Source organism: Oncorhynchus keta, unplaced genomic scaffold (genome assembly GCF_023373465.1).
Source record: "Oncorhynchus keta strain PuntledgeMale-10-30-2019 unplaced genomic scaffold, Oket_V2 Un_contig_5129_pilon_pilon, whole genome shotgun sequence".
Classification (NCBI taxonomy): Eukaryota; Metazoa; Chordata; class Actinopteri; order Salmoniformes; family Salmonidae; genus Oncorhynchus; species Oncorhynchus keta.
In genome coordinates this window covers 116,819-139,386 of record NW_026288131.1, presented here as the reverse complement: position 1 = coordinate 139,386, position 22,568 = coordinate 116,819, and the positions used below count along the sequence as shown (strand labels likewise).

At 49.5% G+C, this 22,568-nt stretch overlaps 2 long non-coding RNA genes and 1 pseudogene across 2 annotated transcripts; 1 reads left to right on the top strand and 2 right to left on the bottom strand.

Moving 5' to 3' along the window:
* Positions 1-366: 366 nt before the first annotated feature.
* LOC127925117 (uncharacterized) lies at positions 367-3,457 on the bottom strand. The gene is made up of 3 exons (XR_008119773.1): positions 3,180-3,457; positions 942-1,018; positions 367-401 (listed from the first exon to the last, which is right to left on the bottom strand). It is a non-coding gene; the product is annotated as an uncharacterized LOC127925117 (long non-coding RNA).
* Positions 3,458-3,758: 301 nt separating this feature from the next.
* On the top strand, positions 3,759-4,912 carry LOC127925114 (uncharacterized). Its single transcript, XR_008119752.1, has 4 exons — positions 3,759-3,946; positions 4,064-4,162; positions 4,543-4,653; positions 4,804-4,912. It is a non-coding gene; the product is annotated as an uncharacterized LOC127925114 (long non-coding RNA).
* A 14,221-nt stretch (positions 4,913-19,133) lies between these two features.
* The window catches only part of LOC127925110 (RNA pseudouridylate synthase domain-containing protein 1-like), a 70,295-nt pseudogene continuing 66,860 nt past the window's right edge, over positions 19,134-22,568 (bottom strand).

The window sequence follows — 22,568 nt, the reverse complement described above, 5'->3', positions numbered from 1 at the left end:
TAACACACAGGGTTCACACACGTCTCTACCTGTGAGTTGTCGTTGCAGGGTTCCAGTAGCATGCTGCTCTGAGCCGCGGAGGCCCATCCCTAGCTAACACACAGGGTTCCTCTGTAGCATGCTGCTCTGAGTCGCGGAGGCCCATCCCTAGCTAACACACAGGGTTCCTCTGTAGCATGCTGCTCTGAGCCGCGGAGGCCCATCCCTAGCTAACACACAGGGTTCCTGTAGCATGCTGCTCTGAGCCGCGGAGGCCCATCCCTAGCTAACACACAGGGTTCACACCCCGTCTCTACCTGTGAGTTGTCGTTGCAGGGTTCCAGTAGCATGCTGCTCACAGGCCGCGGCGGCTGAACTCCTCTCTGAGGAAGGCTGGGTTCTCCAACAACATGTTACAGATACTGGACACAGAAACTCACAGGTTAAATACACCGACACAGATAGAGAGTTACAATGCTGGTACAGATCTCTCACACACACACACACACAGAGAGAGAGAAAACTAAACAGCAGGAGTTTTATATTTGAGTCATTTAGCTCTTATCTAGAGCAAGGTGAGACAACCACAGACAACCACATTTCACATTTCACAGTCAGTCATGGAGATAGTTGTAGTTCTAACACATTGGGATCTTTCAGGTCAGTGGTAGTCATGGAGATAGTTGTAGTTCTAACAGATTGAGATTCTTTCAGGTCAGTGGTAGTCATGGAGATAGTTGTAGTTCTAACACATTGGGATCTTTCAGGTCATTGGTAGTCATGGAGATAGTTGTAGTTCTAACAGATTGAGATTCTTTCAGGTCAGTGGTAGTCATGGAGATAGTTGTAGTTCTTACACATTGAGGTCTTTCAGGTCAGTGGTAGTCATGGAGATAGTTGTAGTTCTAACAGATTGAGATTCTTTCAGGTCAGTGGTAGTCGGAGATAGTTGTAGTTCTTACACATTGAGGTCTTTCAGGTCATTGGTCTGGATCAGTTCTGCTACATAGTTCTCCTGGACATCAGGAAACAGATCCACCTGGAGAGGAGAGGAGTTATAGACATACTAGATATAACTACCCATTAGAAGTGAGGGCCACTACCCATTAGAAGTGAGGGTAACTACCCATTAGAAGCTACCCATTAGAAGTGAGGGTCACGAGCCATTAGAAGTGAGGGCCGCTACCCATTAGAAGTGAGGGCCGCTACCCATTAGAAGTGAGGGCCGCTACCCATTAGAAGTGAGGGCCGCTACCCATTAGAAGTGAGGGTCACTACCCATTAGAAGTGAGGGCCACTACCCATTAGAAGAGGGTCACTACCCATTAGAAGTGAGGGTCACTACCCATTAAGAAGTGAGGGCCACTACCCATTAGAAGTGAGGCCTACCCATTAAATGAGGCCTACCCATTAGAAGTGAGGGCCGCTACCCACTAGGAAGTGAGGGCTACCCACTAGAAGTGAGGGCCGCTACCCATTAGAAGTGAGGGCCACCCACTTTAGAAGTGAGGGGCGCTACCCATTAGAAGTGAGGGTCGCTACCCATTAGAAGTGAGGGTCGCTACCCATTAGAAGTGAGGGCCTACCCATTAGAAGTGAGGGCCGCTACCCATTAGAAGTGAGGTCACTACCCATTAGAAGCTACCCATTAGAAGTGAGGGTCACCCATTAGAAGTGAGGGGCCCCCATTAGAAGTGAGGCCACTACCCATTAGAAGTGAGGGCCGCTACCCATTAGAAGTTAAGCTACCCATTAGAAGTGAGGGCCGCTACCCATTAGAAGTGAGGGTCGCTACCCATTAGAAGTGAGGGCTACCCATTAGAAGTGAGGGCCGCTACCCATTAGAAGTGAGGGCCGCTACCCATTAGAAGTGAGGGCCACTACCCATTAGAAGTGAGGGGTGAGCACTACCCATTAGAAGTGAGGGTAGCTACCCATTAGAAGTGAGTGAGCCGCTACCCATTAGAAGTGAGGGTCACTACCCATTAGAAGTGAGGGTAGCTACCCATTGCACCATTAGAGTGAGGGCCGCTACCATTAGAAGTGAGGGCCGCTACCCATTAGAAGTGAGGGCCGCTACCCATTAGAAGTGAGGCCACTCCCTACCCACCCATTAGAAGTGTGGGTTGCTACCCATTAGAAGTGAGGCCACTACCCATTAGAAGTGAGGGTCACTACCCATTAGAAGTGAGGGTAGCTCACTACCCATTAGAAGTGAGGGGCACTACCCATTAGAAGTGAGGGTAGCTACCCATTAGAAGCTACCCATTAGAAGGAGGGTCACCCCATTAGAAGTGAGGGTAGCTACTACCCATTAGAAGTGAGGGCCGCTACCCATTAGAAGTGAGGGCCACTACCCATTAGAAGTGTGGGTCGCTACCCATTAGAAGTGAGGGTCACTACCCATTAGAAGTGAGGGTAGCTACCCATTAGAAGCTACCCATTAGAAGTGAGGGCCGCTACCCATTAGAAGTGAGGGTAGCTACCCATTAGAAGCTACCCATTAGAAGTGAGGGTCACTACCCATTAGAAGTGAGGGTAGCTACCCATTAGAAGCTACCCATTAGAAGTGAGGGCCGCTACCCATTAGAAGTGTGGGCCGCTACCCATTAGAAGTGAGGGCCGCTTAGAAGTGAGGGCCCCATTAGAAGTGAGGGCTGCCCCATTAGAAGTGAGGGCTACCCATTAGAAGTGAGGGCCGCTACCCATTAGAAGTGAGGGTAGCCATTAGAACTACCCATTAGAAGTGAGGGCCGCTACCCATTAGAAGTGAGGGTAGCTACCCATTAGAAGCTACCCATTAGAAGTGAGGGTAACTACCCATTAGAAGTGAGGGTAGCTACCCATTAGGAGCTACCCATTAGAAGTGAGAGCCGCTACCCATTAGAAGTGAGGGTAACTACCCATTAGAAGTGAGGGTAACTACCCATTAGAAGTGAGGGTAGCTACCCATTAGAAGCTATCCATTAGAAGTGAGAGCCGCTACCCATTAGAAGTGAGGGTCACTACCCATTAGAAGTGAGGGCTACCCATTAGAAGTGAGGGTCGCTACCCATTAGAAGTGAGGGTAGCTACCCATTAGAAGCTACCCATTAGAAGTGAGGGCCGCTACCCATTAGAAGTGAGGGTAACTACCCATTAGAAGCTACCCATTAGAAGTGAGGGCCGCTCACACTACCAGTCATGTCTGTACGACTCACCACTCCTCTGACCAGTGCTCTGACGTGGGGCTGGAGCTGAGGTGTCTCTGGTCCCTGGACTTCCTGTTGGTCTGAGGGACCTGCCCTCTCCTCTGCTGTCCTGGGGACGACTGGGACGACAGGGGCTGGGACTATGGGGTTAGGGTTCAGGGGAACAGCGAAAGCCGGGATGGGGAGGGGAGGTTGAGTGGCCGGCCGATTGACCACAACCACCACATGTGGCTCCAGGGACAGAGGGCGGCCGTGTGTCAGCAGCGGGCCTCCGGACTGGGGGTTAAGGCCCCAAGAGTCTGGCTGCCCAGGGTGATGCGATGACCGGTCTCTGGGAGGCCCAGACGCTCGGGGCAGCAGCTATCAGCACGGCGGGGGCAGGGACGCCACAGGGGCCCGCAGGACACCGATGGGGAGCAGGCACGGGCTGGGGAGCGACCTGGGGATGAAGGGATCTGGGTTGTTGGATCTGGAAGGCATGGGTTAGGAGGAGAGCCTGGGGGAAAGGGGGAGGCTGGTTGAGGGGTCCAGGGTGGAGCTGCTGTAGGGGGATCGGGCCGGGCATGGGGCTGAAGAGGTGCAGGGGCTGGACCTGAGGGAGCAAAACTAACTTGACCTCCTGCAGGACAGGCCTGGTGAAGGGTTGATGTCTGGTCTGGGTTGAGGTGGATGGGGCGGAGGTGTCTCCGTCTCTGTACTGTGAGGTGGATGGGGCGGAGGTGTCTCCGTCTCTGTACTGTGAGGTGGATGGGGCGGAGGTGTCTCTGTACTGTGAGGTGGATGGGGGCGGAGGTGTCTCTGTACTGTGAAGTGGATGGGGCGGAGGCGTCTCCGTCTCTGTACTGTGAGGTGGATGGGCGGAGGCGTCTCCGTCTCTGTCTCTGTACTGTGAGGTGGATGGGGCGGAGGTGTCTCTGTACTGTGAGGTGGATGGGGCGGAGGTGTCTCTGTACTGTGAGGTGGATGGGGCGGAGGTGTCTCTGTACTGTGAGGTGGATGGGGCGGAGCGTCTCTGTACTGTGAAGTGGATGGGGCGGAGGCGTCTCGGTCTCTGTACTGTGAGGTGGATGGGGCGGAGGGCGTCTCGGTCTCTGTACTGTGAGGTGATGGGGCGGAGGCGTCTCGGTCTCTGTACTGTGAGGTGGATGGGGCGGAGCGTCTCGGTCTCTGTACTGTGAGGTGGATGGGGCGGAGCGTCTCCGTCTCTGTACTGTGAGGTGGATGGGGCGGAGGCGTCTCCGTCTCTGTACTGTGAGGTGGATGGGGCGGAGCGTCTCCGTCTCTGTACTGTGAGGTGGATGGGGCGGAGGCGTCTCGGTCTCTGTACTGTGAGGTGGATGGGGGCGGAGGCGTCTCCGTCCTGTACCGTGAGGTGGATGGGGCGGAGGCGTCTCTGTACTGTGAGGTGGATGGGGCGGAGGCGTCTCGGTCTCTGTACTGTGAGGTGGATGGGGCGGAGGCGTCTCGGTCTCTGTACTGTGAGGTGGATGGGCGGAGCGTCTCGGTCTCTGTACTGTGAGGTGGATGGGGCGGAGCGTCTCGTCTCTGTACTGTGAGGTGGATGGGGCGGAGCGTCTCCGTCTCTGTACTGTGAGGTGGATGGGGCGGAGCGTCTCGGTCTCTGTACTTTGAGGTGGATGGGGCGGAGGCGTCTCCGTCTCTGTACTGTGAGGTGGATGGGGCGGAGGCGTCTCTGTACTGTGAGGTGGATGGGGCGGAGGCGTCTCTGTACTGTGAGGTGGATGGGGGCGGGCGTCTCGGTCTCTGTACTGTGAGGTGGATGGGGCGGAGCGTCTCGGTCTCTGTACTGTGAGCTGTATGGGGCGGTGATGTCTCTGTACTGTGAGGTGGATGGGGCCGAGCGTCTCGGTCTCTGTACTGTGAGGTGGATGGGGCCGGCGTCTCGGTCTCTGTACTGTGAGTGGATGGGGCCGAGGCGTCTCGGTCTCTGTACTGTGAGGTGGATGGGGCCGAGCGTCTCGGTCTCTGTACTGTGAGGTGGATGGGGCCGGCGTCTCGGTCTCTGTACTGTGAGCTGGATGGGGCGGTGATGTCTCTGTACTGTGAGTGGGTGGAAGGGTGCAGTCCGATGACCGTCAACCTCTTTTAGCTCTATGATTGGTCCATCGCCTTCAGAGGCCACACCCCACAGTGCTGCTGGACGAATCACACGTCGCCGGGCAGGATTCAGGGGCTGGAGAGAGAGAGGAGGGGAGAGAGAGAAAGAGAGGAGGGGAGAGAGAGAAAGAGAAGAGGAGAGAGAGAGGGAGAGAGAAGAGGGAGAGAGAGAGGAGAAAGAAAGAGAGGAAGGAGAGAGAGAGAAAGAGAGGAGGGAGGGAGAGAGAGAAAGAGAAGAGGGGAGAGAGAGAAAGAGAAAGGGGAGGGAGAGAGAGAGAAAGAGGAGGAGGGGAGAGAGAGAGAGAAAGAGATTAAGAGAGAGAAAGAGAGGAGGGGAGAGAGAGAGAAAGAGAGGAGGGGAGAGAGAGAGAGAAAGAGAGGAGGGGAGAGAGAGAGAAAGAGAGGAGGGGAGAGAGAGAAAGAGAGGGGAGAGAGAGAGAGAGAAAGAGAGGAGGAGAGAGAGAGAGAGAGAGGGGAGAGAGAGAAAGAGAGGGGGGGAGAGAGAGAGAAAGAGAGGGGGGGAGAGAGAGAGAGAAAGAGAGGAGGGGAGAGAGAGAGAGAAAGAGAGGAGGGGAGAGAGAGAAAGAGAGGAGGGGAGAGATAGAAAGAGAGGATGGGAGAGAGAGATTAAAGAGAGAAGATGGGAGAGAGAGAAAGAGAGGAGCCTCCCAGAGAGATTGAAAGAAAGAGAGGAGGGGAGAGAGAAAGAGAGGAGGGAGAGATTAACAAGAGGGGGAGCCTCCAAGAGAGATTAAGAGAAGATGGCCTCCCTGCTTCATATTGATTAACAGAGGAGCCTCCCAGGTTCATGATTAACAGAGAGGAGAGAGAATAGATTAACAAGAGGAGGAGAGCTTCATATTGATTAACAAGAGGGAGGCCTCCCAGCTTCATATTGATTAACAAGGGGAGAGCCTCCCAGATATTGATTAACAAGAGGAGCCTCCCAGGTTCATATTGATTAACAAGAGGGAGCCTCCCAGGTTCAAGATTAAGAGAGGAGGGGAGCCTCCCAGCTTCATATTGAGAACAAGAGGAGGGAGCTTCATATTGATTAACAAGAGGGGATCCCAGCTTCATATTGAGCCTCCCAGCTTCATATTGATTAACAAGAGGAGCCTCCCAGCTTCATATTGATTAACAAGAGGAGCCTCCCAGGTTCATATTGATTAACAGAGGAGCCTCCCAGGATATTGATTAACAAGAAGGGGAGCCTCCCAGCTTCATATTGATTAACAAGAAGGGGAGCCTCCCAGCTTCATATTGATTAACAAGAGGCGGAGCCTCCCAGCTTCATATTGATTAACAAGAGGAGGAGCCTCCCCAGCTTCATATTGATTAACAAGAGGAGCCTCCCAGCTTCATATTGATTAACAAGAGGAGCCTCCCAGGTTCATATTGATTAACAAGAGGAGGAGCCTCCCAGCTTCATATTGATTAACAAGAAGGGGAGCCTCCCAGCTTCATATTGATTAACAAGAGGAGCCTCCCAGCTTCATATTGATTAACAAGAGGAGGAGCCTCCCAGCTTCATATTGATTAACAAGAAGAGGAGCCTCCCAGCTTCATATTGATTAACAAGAGGAGCCTCCCAGCTTCATATTGATTAACAAGAGGAGCCTCCCAGCTTCATATTGATTAACAAGAGGAGCCTCCCAGCTTCATATTGATTAACAAGAGGAGCCTCCCAGCTTCATATTGATTAACAAGAGGAGCCTCCCAGCTTCATATTGATTAACAAGAGGAGGATCCCAGCTTCATATTGATTAACAAGAGGAGCTATATTGATTATCTCTCCCAGCTTCATATTGATTAACAAGAGGAGGAGCCTCAGCTTCATATTGATTAACAAGAGGAGACATCCCAGCTTCATATTGATTAACAAGAGGATTAACAAGAGGAGCCTCCCAGCTTCATATTGATTAACAAGAGGAGCCTCCCAGCTTCATATTGATTAACAAGAGGAGGAGCCTCCCAGCTTCATATTGATTAACAAGAGGAGCCTCCCAGCTTCATATTGATTAACAAGAGGAGCCTCCCAGCTTCATATTGATTAACAAGAGGGCCCCCAGCTTCATATTGATTAACAAGAGAGGAGCCTCCCAGCTTCATATTGATTAACAAGAGGAGCCTCCCAGCTTCATATTGATTAACAAGAGGAGCCTCCCAGCTTCATATTGATTAACAAGAGGAGCCTCCCAGCTTCATATTGATTAACAAGAGGATTAACAAGAGGAGCCTCCCAGCTTCATATTGATTAACAAGAGGAGGCCTCAGCTTCATCCCTCCCAGCTTCTCCCAGCTTCATATTGATTAACAAGAGGAGGAGCCTCCCAGCTTCATATTGATTAACAAGAGGAGCCTCCCAGCTTCATATTGATTAACAAGAGGCGCCTCCCAGCCTTGATTAACAAGAGGAGCCCAGCTTCATATTGATTAACCTCCCAGATATTGATTAACAAGGGCCTCCCAGCTTCATATTGATTAACAAGAGGAGCCTCCCAGCTTCATATTGATTAACAAGAGGAGCCTCCCAGCTTCATATTATTGTAAATGATGGTTGATTAACAGGGAGCCTAGTTCAATTTTAACAGTAGTTGTATGATCCCATAATACTGTAGCTTTTCAGCTGTGAGACGATCCCAGCTTCAGCACTGGACAGGGTGCCTCTTTCACTTCTAGGAGGCCTGACACATATTGATTAACGTAGGCCGTTCAGATAACAAGGTCCCCAGCTAATGAGGGCCCCAGCTTCAATTGATTAACAAGAGGAGGGATCCCAGGTTAAATTGACCTCAGTATTTGCATCCCTAGTTAAAGGTCAGGGGTTCAGATTAAGTATTTAGAGGTCAGGGGTTAAAGGTTACCAGTAGTATGCTGATAATCATCATCTGGCTGGTCAGACACCAGGACAGGGTGAGAGGTCAGAGGTTACTTCTAGTATGCTGACATCATCATCTGGCTGGTCAGGCACCAGGACAGGCTGAGAGGTCAGAGGTCAAGGGTTTAAAGGTTACCTCTAGTATGCTGACATCATCTGGCTTTGTCAGACACCAGGACAGGGTGAGAGGTCAGGGTTTAAAGGTTACCTCTAGTATGCTGACATCATCATGGTCAGGTTTGTCAGAAAGCAGGACAGGGTGAGAGGTTAAAGGTTACCTCTAGTATGCTGACATCATCATGGTCAGGTTTGTCAGAAAGCAGGACAGGGTGAGAGGTTAAAGGTTACCTCTAGTATGCTGACATCATCATCAAGTCAGAAAGCAGGACAGGCCTGAGAGGTTGGGGCTCCAGGTCAGGAAAAGCAGGACAGGGTGAGAGGTTAAAGGTTACATCTGAGTATGGTGATCAAAGTTCATCAGGTGAGAGGTCAGGTTTGACATCATCAGACACACACAGGACAGGGTGAGAGGTTAAGGTTACCTCTAGTATGCTGACATCCTCATGGTCAGGGGTTTGTCAGAACCCCCCCATATGCTGTACCAGGACAGGGTGAGAGGTTAAAGGTTACCTCTAGTATGCTGACATCATCATCGGTCAGGTCTGTCCACCAGAGGAATCACACTGCCTGAGGTCACGCTGACATCATCAGACACACACTGACCAACAACAACACTAGACACCATCCGGCCCTACACACCATGGGCTCCCACTGTGCCATTAAACCCCACACACACAGGTTAAAGGTGTTCACCTTCTGTACTGCTCTGGCTTCACAGACAGGACCCAGTTATCAGGCCCTACACCCAAACAACACACACAGTTAATACCCTGTACTGTTCTGACAGACAGGACCCATTATATACCCCAACACACACAGTTAATATCCTGTACTGTTCTAGTCTGACAAACAGGACCATTATATACCCCAACACACACAGTTAAATGTACCCTGTACTGTTCTGACAAACAGGACCCATTATATACCCCAACACACACAGTTAATACCCTGTACTGTTCTGACAGAACAGGACCCATTATATACCCCAACACACACAGTTAATTACCCTGTACTGTTCTGACAGGGTGACAGGACCCATTATATACCCCAGGGTGAGAGGTTAAAGGTTACCTCTGTATGCTGACATCACATGGTCAGGTTTGTCAGAAACAGGACAGGGTAATTAAAGGTTACCTGTACTGTTCTGACAGACAGGACCCATTATATACCCCAACACATACAGTTAATACCCTGTACTGTTCTGACAGACAGGACCCATTATATACCCCAACACACACAGTTAATGTACCCTGTACTGTTCTGACAGACAGGACCCATTATATACCCCAACACACATCAGCGGAGTTAATACCTGTACTGTTCTGACAGACAGGACCCATTATATACCCCAACACACACAGTTAATACCCTGTACTGTTCTGACAGACAGGACCCATTATATACCCCAACACACACAGTTAATACCCTGTACTGTTCTGACAAACAGGACCCATTATATACCCCAACACACACAGTTAATACCCTGTACTGTTCTGACAGACAGGACCCATTATATACCCCAACACACACAGTTAATACCCTGTACTGTTCTGACAGACAGGACCCATTATATACCCCAACACACACAGTTAATACCCTGTACTGTTCTGACAGACAGGACCCATTATATACCCCAACACACACAGTTAATACCCTGTACTGTTCTGACAGACAGGACCCATTATATACCCCAACACACACAGTTAATACCCTGTACTGTTCTGACAGACAGGACCCATTATATACCCCAACACACACAGTTAATACCCTGTACTGTTCTGACAGACAGGACCCATTATATACCCCAACACACACAGTTAACTACCCTGTACTGTTCTGACAGACAGGACCCATTATATACCCCAACACAACAGGAGAGATGTCAAGGTGCAGGACAAGTGTATGTAGAGAAACTAGTTAACTACATCAAACTTGTAGTTACTGCAGTCAACTAAGCCTAACAGTAACTAGTTAATGGGGTTAGTTTGGTTAGTACTGAACTTGGGCTGTAGTTAAACTAACGTAACTAGTAGTTTACAAAACTTTGAACTTGATCCTAAAACTTTTTTGTAGCAACTTATATAGCTGACTATTAGACTAGTTGAAAAATGTAGAATGTAGTTAGTTACTAACGTTAGACAACTATATGTACTGTACTTCATTAGTTACGCTACCTAACTAGTAAGTTAGCCTGAACGTTAGACAACTCCAGCTAACTTGTTAGTTACTACAGGAGAAAGTTGGACTGCTGGAAGTTTATCAAAGACAACCCATACTAGTTAACTACATCAACTTGAACTAACTAACTAGCTAACTAGCTAACAACTAACTAGTACTGTACTAACGTTAACTATTAGTTAGTTAGTTAACATTTAGTACCACATACCCATCTTAACGTGATTACTATATAGTACTGTAACTATTAGTTAGAGACAGCTAGCAAGCTAACTATAGGTTAATTACTAACGTACTGTACTAGTTAACTATTAGTTAGTTAGTAACGTTAGTCAACTATATAGTACTGTACTAGTTAACTATTAGTTACTAACGTTAGACAACTATATAGTACTGTACTAGTTAACTATTAGTTAGTTAGTAACGTTAGACAACTATATAGTACTGTACTAGTTAACTATTAGTTACTAACGTTAGACAACTATATAGTACTGTACTAGTTAACTATTAGTTAGTTACTAACGTTAGTCAACTATATAGTACTGTACTAGTTAACTATTAGTTAGTTAGTAACGTTAGACAACTATATAGTACTGTACTAGTTAACTATTAGTTAGTTAGTAACGTTAGACAACTATATAGTACTGTACTAGTTAACTATTAGTTAGTTAGTAACGTTAGACAACTATATAGTACTGTACTAGTTAACTATTAGTTAGTTAGTAACGTTAGACAACTATATAGTACTGTACTAGTTAACTATTAGTTAGTTAGTAACGTTAGACAACTATATAGCACTGTACTAGTTAACTATTAGTTAGTTAGTAACGTTAGACAACTATATAGTACTGTACTAGTTAACTATTAGTTAGTTAGTAACGTTAGACAACTATATAGTACTGTACTAGTTAACTATTAGTTAGTTAGTAACGTTAGACAACTATATAGTACTGTACTAGTTAACTATTAGTTAGTTAGTAACGTTAGACAACTATATAGTACTGTACTAGTTAACTATTAGTTAGTTAGTAACGTTAGACAACTATATAGTACTGTACTAGTTAACTATTAGTTAGTTAGTAACGTTAGACAACTATATAGTACTGTACTAGTTAACTATTAGTTAGTTAGTAACGTTAGACAACTATATAGTACTGTACTAGTTAACTATTAGTTAGTTAGTAACGTTAGTCAACTATATAGTACTGTACTAGTTAACTATTAGTTAGTTAGTAACGTTAGACAACTATATAGTACTGTACTAGTTAACTATTAGTTAGTTAGTAACGTTAGACAACGATATAGTACTGTACTAGTTAACTATTAGTTAGTTACGTTAGACAACTATATAGTACTGTACTAGTTAACGTTAGCAAACAGAAGTAAGGTTAAGGAAACACCAGTGACAAACATAGTTAATAAAATAAGAGAAGCAGCACACATTTTTTCTCTGTATGCTGTCGAGGTTGTCACTTTACCTGAGTGTTCACTGGCGGAGTTGGCTGTGATTTCTCATGTTTGCTTTTCTGCACTTTCTGTTCAGTTCAGTCTCTGTTTGGGCTAACCTCGCTAGCCCGAAGCTAGCTTAACGACAGACCAATAATCTCTACCCGTTTAATACTTCGAATGACCTACTTGTTAACCAGTTATATATCTAATGAGCTAGCTATGTGATAGTTAACAAAACGCTATGTATAGGTCGTTCAATCTCATTAACTCGGATGTTATTGAAACAACAAAACAACATTCAAATATTTGGCTGACAAACGAACACGAACCGGAAATCGAAAACAACCGACACACTAAATCAAGACTGGCGACGTCACGTTCACGGACATCGGCGGTGCAGTCTGGGGGATGTAGTTCTATCGGATCTTTTTTGTTTTGTTTTTGTAGTTGAGTCAATTATTAAAAGATATGAGCCGATGTTCGAGAATATCAAAACCGTAATATATCATGGGTGAATTGTGACTGATTGATCTACAAATATTAAGGAGTAGTTATTTTAAGATGCAAGGTGATTTGTTGATCAGGTCTGTCGCCTGCACTTGTCTGCTGCAGTGTCGAACGAGCCCATTGGGCACTCTCCTCTGCCCAGACGTTGCTGAAGCATGGATGTCCAGGTACCAGGATGTCCTGGTAGGAGCTGTGGTACCAGGATGTCCAGGTACCAGGATGTCCTGGTAGGAGCTGTGGTACCAGGATGTCCTGGTAGGAGCTGTGGTACCAGGATGTCCTGGTAGGAGCTGTGGTACCAGGATGTCCTGGTATGTCCTGGTAGGAGCTGTGGTACCAGGATGTCCTGGTAGGAGCTGTGGTACCAGGATGTCCTGGTAGGAGCTGTGGTACCAGGATGTCCTGGTAGGAGCTGTGGTACCAGTATGTCCTGGTAGGGAGCTATGTCCTGGTAGGAGCTGTGGTACCAGGATGTCCTGGTAGGAGCTGTGGTACCAGGATGTCCTGGTAGGAGCTGTGGTACCAGGATGTCCTGGTAGGAGCTGTGGTACCAGGATGTCCTGGTAGGATGTCCTGGTAGGAGCTGTGGTACCAGGATGTCCTGGTAGGAGCTGTGGTACCAGGATGTCCAGGATGTACCAGGATGTCCTGGTAGGAGCTGTGGTACCAGGATGTCCTGGTAGGTGGTACCAATATGTCCTGGTAGGAGCTGTGGTACCAGGATGTCCTGGTAGGAGCTGTGGTACCAGGATGTCCTGGTAGGAGCTGTGGTACCAGGATGTCCTGGTAGGAGATGTGGTAACAGGATGTCCTGGTAGGAGCTGTGGTACCAGGATGTCCTGGTAGGAGCTGTGGTACCAGGATGTCCTGGTAGGAGCTGTGGTACCAGGATGTCCTGGTAGGAGCTGTGGTACCAGGATGTCCTGGTAGGAGCTGTGGTACCAGGATGTCCTGGTAGGAGCTGTGGTACCAGGATGTCCTGGTAGGAGCTGTGGTACCAGGATGTCCTGGTAGGAGCTGTGGTACCAGGATGTCCTGGTAGGAGCTGTGGTACCAGGATGTCCTGGTAGGAGCTGTGGTACCAGGATGTCCTGGTAGGAGCCAGGATGTCCTGGTAGGTGTGGTACCAGGATGTCCTGGTAGGAGCTGTGGTACCAGGATGTCCTGGTAGGAGCTGTGGTACCAGGATGTCCTGGTAGGAGCTGTGGTACCAGGATGTCCTGGTAGGAGCTGTGGTACCAGGATGTCCTGGTAGGAGCTGTGGTACCAGGATGTCCTGGTAGGGCTGTGGTACCAGGATGTCCTGGTAGGAGCTGTGGTACCAGGATGTCCTGGTAGGAGCTGTGGTACCAGGATTGTCCTGGTAGGAGCTGTGGTACCAGGATGTCCTGGTAGGAGCTGTGGTACCAGGATGTCCTGGTAGGAGCTGTGGTACCAGGATGTCCTGGTAGGAGCTGTGGTACCAGTATGTCCTGGTAGGAGCTGTGGTACCAGGATGTCCTGGTAGGAGCTGTGGTACCAGGATGTCCTGGTAGGAGCTGTGGTACCAGGATGTCCAGGTACCAGTATGTCCTGGTAGGAGCTGTGGTACAAGGATGTCCTGGTGGAGCTGTGGTACCAGGATGTCCTGGTAGGAGCTGTGGTACCAGGATGTCCTGGTAGGAGCTGTGGTACCAGGATGTCCTGGTAGGAGCTGTGGTACCAGGATGTCCTGGTAGCTGTGGTACCAGTATGTCCTGGTAGGAGCTGTGGTACCAGGATGTCCTGGTAGGAGCTGTGGTACCAGGATGTCCTGGTAGGAGCTGTGGTACCAGGATGTCCTGGTAGGAGCTGTGGTACCAGGATGTCCTGGTAGGAGCTGTGGTACCAGGTCCTGGGTACCAGGATGTCCTGGTAGGAGCTGTGGTACCAGGATGTCCAGGTAGGATGTCCTGGTAGGTACCAGGATGTGGTACCAGGATGTCCTGGTAGGAGCTGTGGTACCAGGATGTCCTGGTAGGAGCTGTGGTACCAGGATGTCCTGGTAGGAGATGTGGTACCAGTATGTCCTGGTAGGAGCTGTGGTATCAGGATGTCCTGGTAGGAGCTGTGGTACCAGGATGTCCTGGTAGGAGCTGTGGTACCAGGATGTCCTGGTAGGAGCTGTGGTACCAGGATGTCCTGGTAGGAGCTGTGGTACCAGGATGTCCTGGTACCAGTATGTCCTGGTAGGAGCTGTGGTACCAGTATGTCCTGGTAGGAGCTGTGGTACCAGGATGTCCTGGTAGGAGCTGTGGTACCAGGATGTCCTGGTAGGAGCTGTGGTACCAGGATGTCCTGGTAGGAGCTGTGGTACCAGGATGTCCTGGTAGGAGCTGTGGTACCAGGATGTCCTGGTAGGAGTGGTACCAGGATGTCCTGGTACCAGGATGTCCTGGTAGGAGCTGTGGTACCAGGATGTCCTGGTAGGAGCTGTGGTACCAGGATGTCCTGGTAGGAGCTGTGGTACCAGGATGTCCTGGTAGGAGCTGTGGTACCAGGATGTCCTGGTAGGAGCTGTGGTACCAGGATGTCCTGGTAGGAGCTGTGTACCAGGTCCTGGTAGGAGATGTGGTAACAGGATGTCCTGGTAGGAGCTGTGGTACCAGGATGTCCTGGTAGGAGCTGTGGTACCAGTATGTCCTGGTAGGAGCTGTGGTACCAGGATGTCCTGGTAGGAGCTGTGGTACCAGGATGTCCTGGTAGGAGCTGTGGTACCAGGATGTCCTGGTAGGAGCTGTGGTACCAGGATGTCCTGGTAGATACCAGGGATGTCCTGGTAGGAGCTGTGGTACCAGGATGTCCTGGTAGGAGCTGTGGTACCAGGATGTCCTGGTAGGAGCTGTGGTACCAGGATGTCCTGGTAGGAGCTGTGGTACCAGGATGTCCTGGTAGGAGCTGTGGTACCAGGATGTCCTGGTAGGAGCTGTGGTACCAGGATGTCCTGGTAGGAGCTGTGTCCTGGATGGAGCTGTGGTACCAGGATGTCCTGGTAGGAGCTGTGGTACCAGGATGTCCTGGTAGGAGCTAGGAGCTGTGGTACCAGGATGTCCTGGTAGGAGCTGTGGTACCAGGATGTCCTGGTACCAGGATGTCCTGGTAGGAGCTGTGGTACCAGGATGTCCAGGTACCAGGATGTCCTGGTAGGAGCTGTGGTACCAGTATGTCCTGGTAGGAGCTGTGGTACCAGGATGTCCTGGTAGGAGCTGTGGTACCAGGATGTCCTGGTAGGAGCTGTGGTACCAGGATGTCCTGGTAGGAGCTGTGGTACCAGGATGTCCTGGTAGGAGCTGTGGTACCAGGATGTCCTGGTACCAGTATGTCCTGGTAGGAGCTGTGGTACCAGGATGTCCTGGTAGGAGCTGTGGTACCAGGATGTCCAGGATGTCCAGGATGTCCTGGTAGGAGCTGTGGTACCAGGATGTCCTGGTAGGAGCTGTGGTACCAGGATGTCCTGGTAGGAGCTGTGGTACCAGGATGTCCTGGTAGGAGCTGTGGTACCAGGATGTCCTGGTAGGAGCTGTGGTACCAGGATGTCCTGGTAGGAGCTGTGGTACCAGGATGTCCTGGTAGGAGCTGTGGTACCAGTATGTCCTGGTAGGAGCTGTGGTACCAGGATATGTCCTGGTAGGAGCTGTGGTACCAGGATGTCCTGGGTACCAGGATGTCCTGGTAGGAGCTGTGGTACCAGGATGTCCTGGTAGGAGCTGTGGTACCAGGATGTCCAGGGAGCTGTGGGTACCAGGATGTCCTGGTAGGAGCTGTGGTACCAGGATGTCCTGGTAGGAGCTGTGGTACCAGGATGTCCTGGTACCAGTATGTCCTGGTAGGAGCTGTGGTACCAGGATGTCCTGGTAGGAGCTGTGGTACCAGGATGTCCTGGTAGGAGCTGTGGTACCAGGATGTCCTGGTAGGAGCTGTGGTACCAGGATGTCCTGGTAGGAGCTGTGGTACCAGGATGTCCTGGTAGGAGCTGTGGTACCAGGATGTCCTGGTAGGAGCTGTGGTACCAGGATGTCCTGGTAGGAGCTGTGGTACCAGGATGTCCTGGTAGGAGCTGTGGTACCAGGATGTCCTGGTAGGAGCTGTGGTACCAGGATGTCCTGGTAGGAGCTGTGGTACCAGTATGTCCTGGTAGGAGCTGTGGTACCAGTATGTCCTGGTAGGGCTGTGGTACCAGGATGTCCTGGTAGGAGCTGTGGTACCAGGATGTCCTGGTAGGAGCTGTGGTACCAGGATGTCCTGGTAGGAGCTGTGGTACCAGTATGTCCTGGTAGGAGCTGTGGTACCAGTATGTCCTGGTAGGAGCTGTGGTACCAGGATGTCCTGGTAGGAGCTGTGGTACCAGGATGTCCTGGTAGGAGCTGTGGTACAGTATGTCCTGGTAGGAGCTGTGGTACCAGGATGTCCTGGTAGGAGCTGTGGTACCAGTATGTCCTGGTAGGAGCTGTGGTACCAGGATGTCCTGGTAGGAGCTGTGGTACCAGGATGTCCTGGTAGGAGCTGTGGTACCAGTATGTCCTGGTAGGAGCTGTGGTACCAGTATGTCCTGGTAGGAGCTGTGGTACCAGGATGTACTGGTAGCTGTGGTACCAGGATGTCCTGGTAGGAGCTGTGGTACCAGGATGTCCTGGTAGGAGCTGTGGTACCAGGATGTCCTGGTAGGAGCTGTGGTACCAGTATGTCCTGGTAGGAGCTGTGGTACCAGTATGTCCTGGTAGGAGCTGTGGTACCAGGATGTCCTGGTAGGAGCTGTGGTACCAGGATGTCCTGGTAGGAGCTGTGGTACCAGTATGTCCTGGTAGGTCCTGGTAGCTGTGGTACCAGGATGTCCTGGTAGGAGCTGTGGTACCAGGATGTCCTGGTAGGAGCTGTGGTACCAGTATGTCCTGGTAGGAGCTGTGGTACCAGTATGTCCTGGTAGGAGCTGTGGTACCAGTATGTCCTGGTAGGAGGATGTCTGGTACCTGTGGTAGGATGTCCTGGTAGGAGCTGTGGTACCAGTATGTCCTGGTAGGAGCTGTGGTACCAGGATATGTCCTGGTAGGAGCTGTGGTACCAGTATGTCCTGGTACCAGTGGTCCTGGTAGGAGCTGTGGTACCAGGATGTCCTGGTAGGAGCTGTGGTACCAGTATGTCCTGGTAGGAGTGTGGTACCAGTATGTCCTGGGAGCTGTGGCACCCCCTGGTAGGAGCTGGTACCAGCCCTGGTAGGAGCTGTGGTACCCCTTGTCTGGAGTAGCTGTGGTACAGTATGTCCTGGTAGGAGCTGTGGTACAGTATGTCCTGGTAGGAGCTGTGGTACCAGTATGTCCTGGTAGGAGCTGTGGTACTAGTATGTCCAGGTAGAGCCCTGTGGCACCCCCTGGACAGTCTTAACAGTGGATCTTAGAACAGAGCCCGGTACCCCCTTCTGGACAGTATTAACAGTGGTCCTATAACAGAGCCCTGTGGCACCCCCTTCTGGACAGTATTAACAGTGGTCCTGGAACAGAGCCCTGTGGCACCCCTTCTGGACAGTATTAACAGTGGTCCTGGAACAGAGCCTGTGGCACTCCCTTCTGGACAGTATTAACAGTGGTCCTGGAACAGAGCCCTGTGGCACCCCCTTCTGGACAGTCTTAACAGTGGTCCTAGAACAGAGCCCTGTGGCACCCCCTTCTGGACAGTATTAACAGTGGTCCTATAACAGAGCCCTGTGGCACCCCCTTCTGGACAGTATTAACAGTGGTCCTGGAACAGAGCCCTGTGGCACCCCCTTCTGGACAGTATTAACATATCAGATGACTTGCATCATACTGGACCTACAGTTCTGTCTGCTCAGTAGCTTTTGAACCATGAGACTGACTTGATCAGATTATCTTATGTTGACAAGTCTTTGCAACGCGAATACAAATCTTGTTATTGTGAAATAGTGATGTAGCTCGCTAGCTAGTTATGTTTATTTTTATTTGTAGCTACAGTATGTGTTGAAAACGTGTTTCCAATCTGCAATGAATTCTTTTATTTTTTTTCATATTGTAACTTTGAATTGTCAACAAAAATAGAACAAATAAAATATATTTTTTATTTTGCCATCCCCTGACCCGGAAGGGTCATGATTCATATTACCAGAGAGAGGAAGAGGTACTGTACATCTTTGACATGGCTTCCATTTGAGTCATTTAGCAGACACTCTAATCCAGAGAGTCATTTAGCAGACACTCTAATCCAGAGAGTCATTTAGCAGACACTCTAATCTAGAGAGTCATTTAGCAGACACTCTAATCCAGAGAGTCATTTAGCAGACACTCTAATCCAGAGAGTCATTTAGCAGACACTCTAATCCAGAGAGTCATTTAGCAGACACTCTAATCCAGAGAGTCATTTAGTAGACACTCTAATCCAGAGAGTCATTTAGCAGACACTCTAATTCATTTAGTAGACACTCTAATCCAGAGAGTCATTTAGCAGACACTCTAATCCAGAGAGTCATTTAGCAGAACACTCTAATCCAGAGTCATTTAGCAGACACTCTAATCCAGAGAGTCATTTAGTAGACACTCTAATCCAGAGAGTCATTTAGCAGACACTCTAATCCAGAGAGTCATTTACAATCCAGAGTCATTTAGCACTCTAATCCAGAGCAACGTCAAAACAACAATACAAATATTTTCAAAATGGTCAAACAAAGTGCCATTTAAAAGAGTAAATATTTATTTATCCAGGCTGAGTGTCTTCTTGTTCGATGTGATGAGACGGAGGGCAGACAGTTGGACTCCTGCTGTGCTACGCTCCCACAGACTCACACAATACATCTCTTCCATACTGAGTGACAAGCAGATCAAATAGTAAAATATGCTTTTGGTTGCAGAGTCTCCAGGAGAGGTTAACAGAGGAAGGGGGTGATGAAGGAGAAGGGATGAGGATGAAGACAGGAGAAGGAGAAGGGATGAGGATGAAGAGAGGGAGAAGGGATGAGGATGAAGAGAGGAGAAGGGATGAGGATGAAGAGAGAAGGAATGAGAGATGAAGAGAGGAGAAGGGATGAGGATGAGGATGAAGAGGAGAAGGGATGAGGATGAAGGGAGGGAAGGGATGAGGATGAAGAGGAGAAGGGATGAGGATGAAAGAGGATGAAGGAGATGAGGATGAAGAGAGAAAGGAATGAGGATGAAGAGGGAGAAGGAAAGGATGGAGGATGAAGAGGGATGAGGATGAGAGGAGAGGAGAAGGGATGGAGGATGAAGAGGAGAAGGGATGAGGATGAAGAGAGGAGAAGGGATGAGGGATGGGAGGATGAAGGGATGAAGGATGAGGGAGAAGGAGAAGGGATGGAGGATGAAGAGGAGAAGGGATGAGGATGAAGAGAGGAGGAAGGGATGAGGATGAAGAGGGAGAAGGGATGAGGATGAAGAGGATGAAGGAAGGAGGAGAGAGGGATGGGGGATGAAGAGAGGAGAAGGAGAAGGGATGGAGGATGAAGAGGAGAAGGGATGAGGATGAAGAGGGAGAAGGGATGAGGATGAAGAGAGGAGATGAGAAGGGATGGGGATGAAGAGAGAAGGAGAAGGGATGAGGATGAAGAGGAGGAGAAGGGATGGAGGATGAAGAGGAGAAGGGATGAGGATGAAGAGAGGAGAAGGAGAGGGATGAGGATGAAGAGGAGAAGGAGAAGGGATGGAGGATGAAGAGGAGAAGGGATGGAGGATGAAGAGGAGGGAGAAGGAATGAGGATGGATGGAGAGAGGAGAAGGATGGAGGATGGAGGATGGAGAGGAGAAGGGATGGAGGATGGAGAGAGGAGAAGGATGGGATGAAGGAGGAAGGGATGGAGGAGAGAGGAGAGGAGAAGGGATGGAGGATGAAGGAAGGGGATGGAGGATGGAGAGAGGAGAAGGAGAATGGAGGATGGAGGGAGAAGGGATGGGGATGAAGAGGAAGGGATTGGAGGATGAGAAGGAGAAGGGATGAGGGATGAAGAGGAGAAGGGATGGGGATGAAGAGGGAGAAGGGATAGGATGAAGAGAGGAGAAGGGATGATGAAGGAGAAGGGATTGGATGAAGAGGAGAAGGGATAGGGAGGAAGAGGAGAAGGGATGGGGATGAAGAGAAGAGAAGGGATGGGGATGAAGAGGAGAAGGAGAAGGGATGAGGATGAAGAGAGGAGAAGGAGAAGTGATGAGGATGAAGAGAGGAGAAGGGATGAGGATGAAGAGAGGAGAAGGGATGAGGATGAAGAGGAGAAGGAATGAGGATGAAGAGAGGAGAAGGGATGAGGATGAAGAGAGGAGAAGGGATGGGGATGAAGAGGAGAAGGGATGAGGATGAAGAGGAGAAGGGATGGGGATGAAGAGAGGAGAAGGGATGAGGATGAAGAGGAGAAGGGATGAGGATGAAGAGAGGAGAAGGGATGAGGATGAAGAGGAGAAGGAATGAGGATGAAGAGAGGAGAAGGGATGAGGATGAAGAGAGGAGAAGGGATTGGGATGAAGAGGAGAAGGGATGGAGGATGAAGAGAGGAGAAGGGATGGGGATGAAGAGGAGAAGGGATGAGGATGAAGAGGAGAAGGAATGAGGATGAAGAGGAGAAGGAGAATTCAGACATCAGTCCACTCAGACAACCACTGCTGACACATCCTCCTCTGCTCCTCACTCTCCTCTCTCCCCCTCCACCTCTTCCTCCTCTCCTCCTGCTGCCTCCTCCTCTCCTCCTGCTGCCTCCTCCTCTCCTCCCGCTCTGTCCTCTCCTCCGCCGCCCTGCGCTCCAGCAGGGTCTCCCACGACTCCTCTACAGTCCGGAGGCAGCGCTGCGGGCGCCAGCGGGTCAGTGGGCGTGGTGAAGGGGCCGGGGCGGCGGCCTGCAGGGGGAGTGGCTCCAGAGGGAGGTGTAGGAGGTGTGCGTGCAGCATCATGCGATAGGGGCGCTGTCCTCTCCCAGGCTGTAGGTGTGGTCTCCTACGATGGGTGCCCTACCGCCTCACAGTGAACCCTCAGTTGGTGGGTACGACCTGACACACAACATCACAACAATATGGTAGAGTATTTTTGTACCTACTGAACACTATATAGGCCTATCTGTGAATGTGTTTACCTCCTGAACACTATATAGGCCTATCTGTGAATGTGTTTACCCACCGAACACTACTATAGGCCTATCTGTGAATGTGTTTACCTCCTGAACACTATAGGCCTATCTGTGAATGTGTTTACCTCCTGAACACTATATAGGTCTATCTGTGAATGTGTTTACCCACCGAACACTATATAGGTCTATCTGTGAATGTGTTTACCCACCGAACACTATATAGGCCTATCTGTGAATGTATTTACCCACCGAACACTATATAGGTCTATCTGTGAATGTGTTTACCCACCGAACGCTATATAGGCCTATCTGTGAATGTGTTTACCTACCGAACACTATATAGGCCTATCTGTGAATGTGTTTACCTACCGAACACTATATAGGCCTATCTGTGAATGTGTTTACCCACCGAACACTATATAGGCCGATCTGTGAATGTGTTTACCCACCGAACACTATAGGCCTATCTGTGAATGTGTTTACCCACCGAAAACTATATAGGCCTATCTGTGAATGTGTTTACCCACCGAACACTATATAGGTCTATCTGTGAATGTGTTTACCCACCGAACACTATAGGCCTATCTGTGAATGTGTTTACCTACCGAACACTATATAGGCCTATCTGTGAATGTGTTTACCCACCGAACACTATATAGGCCTAGCTGTGAATGTGTTTACCCACCGAACACTATATAGGCCTATCTGTGAATGTGTTTACCCACCGAACACTATATAGGCCTATCTGTGAATGTGTTTACCCACCGAACACTATATAGGCCTATCTGTGAATGTGTTTACCCACCGAACATTATATAGGCCTATCTGTGAATGTGTTTACCCACCGAACACTATATAGGCCTATCTGTGAATGTGTTTACCCACCGAACACTATATAGGCCTATCTGTGAATGTGTTTACCTCCTGAACACTATATAGGCCTATCTGTGAATGTGTTTACCCACCGAAAACTATATAGGCCTATCTGTGAATGTGTTTACCCACCGAACACTATATAGGTCTATCTGTGAATGTGTTTACCCACCGAACACTATATAGACCT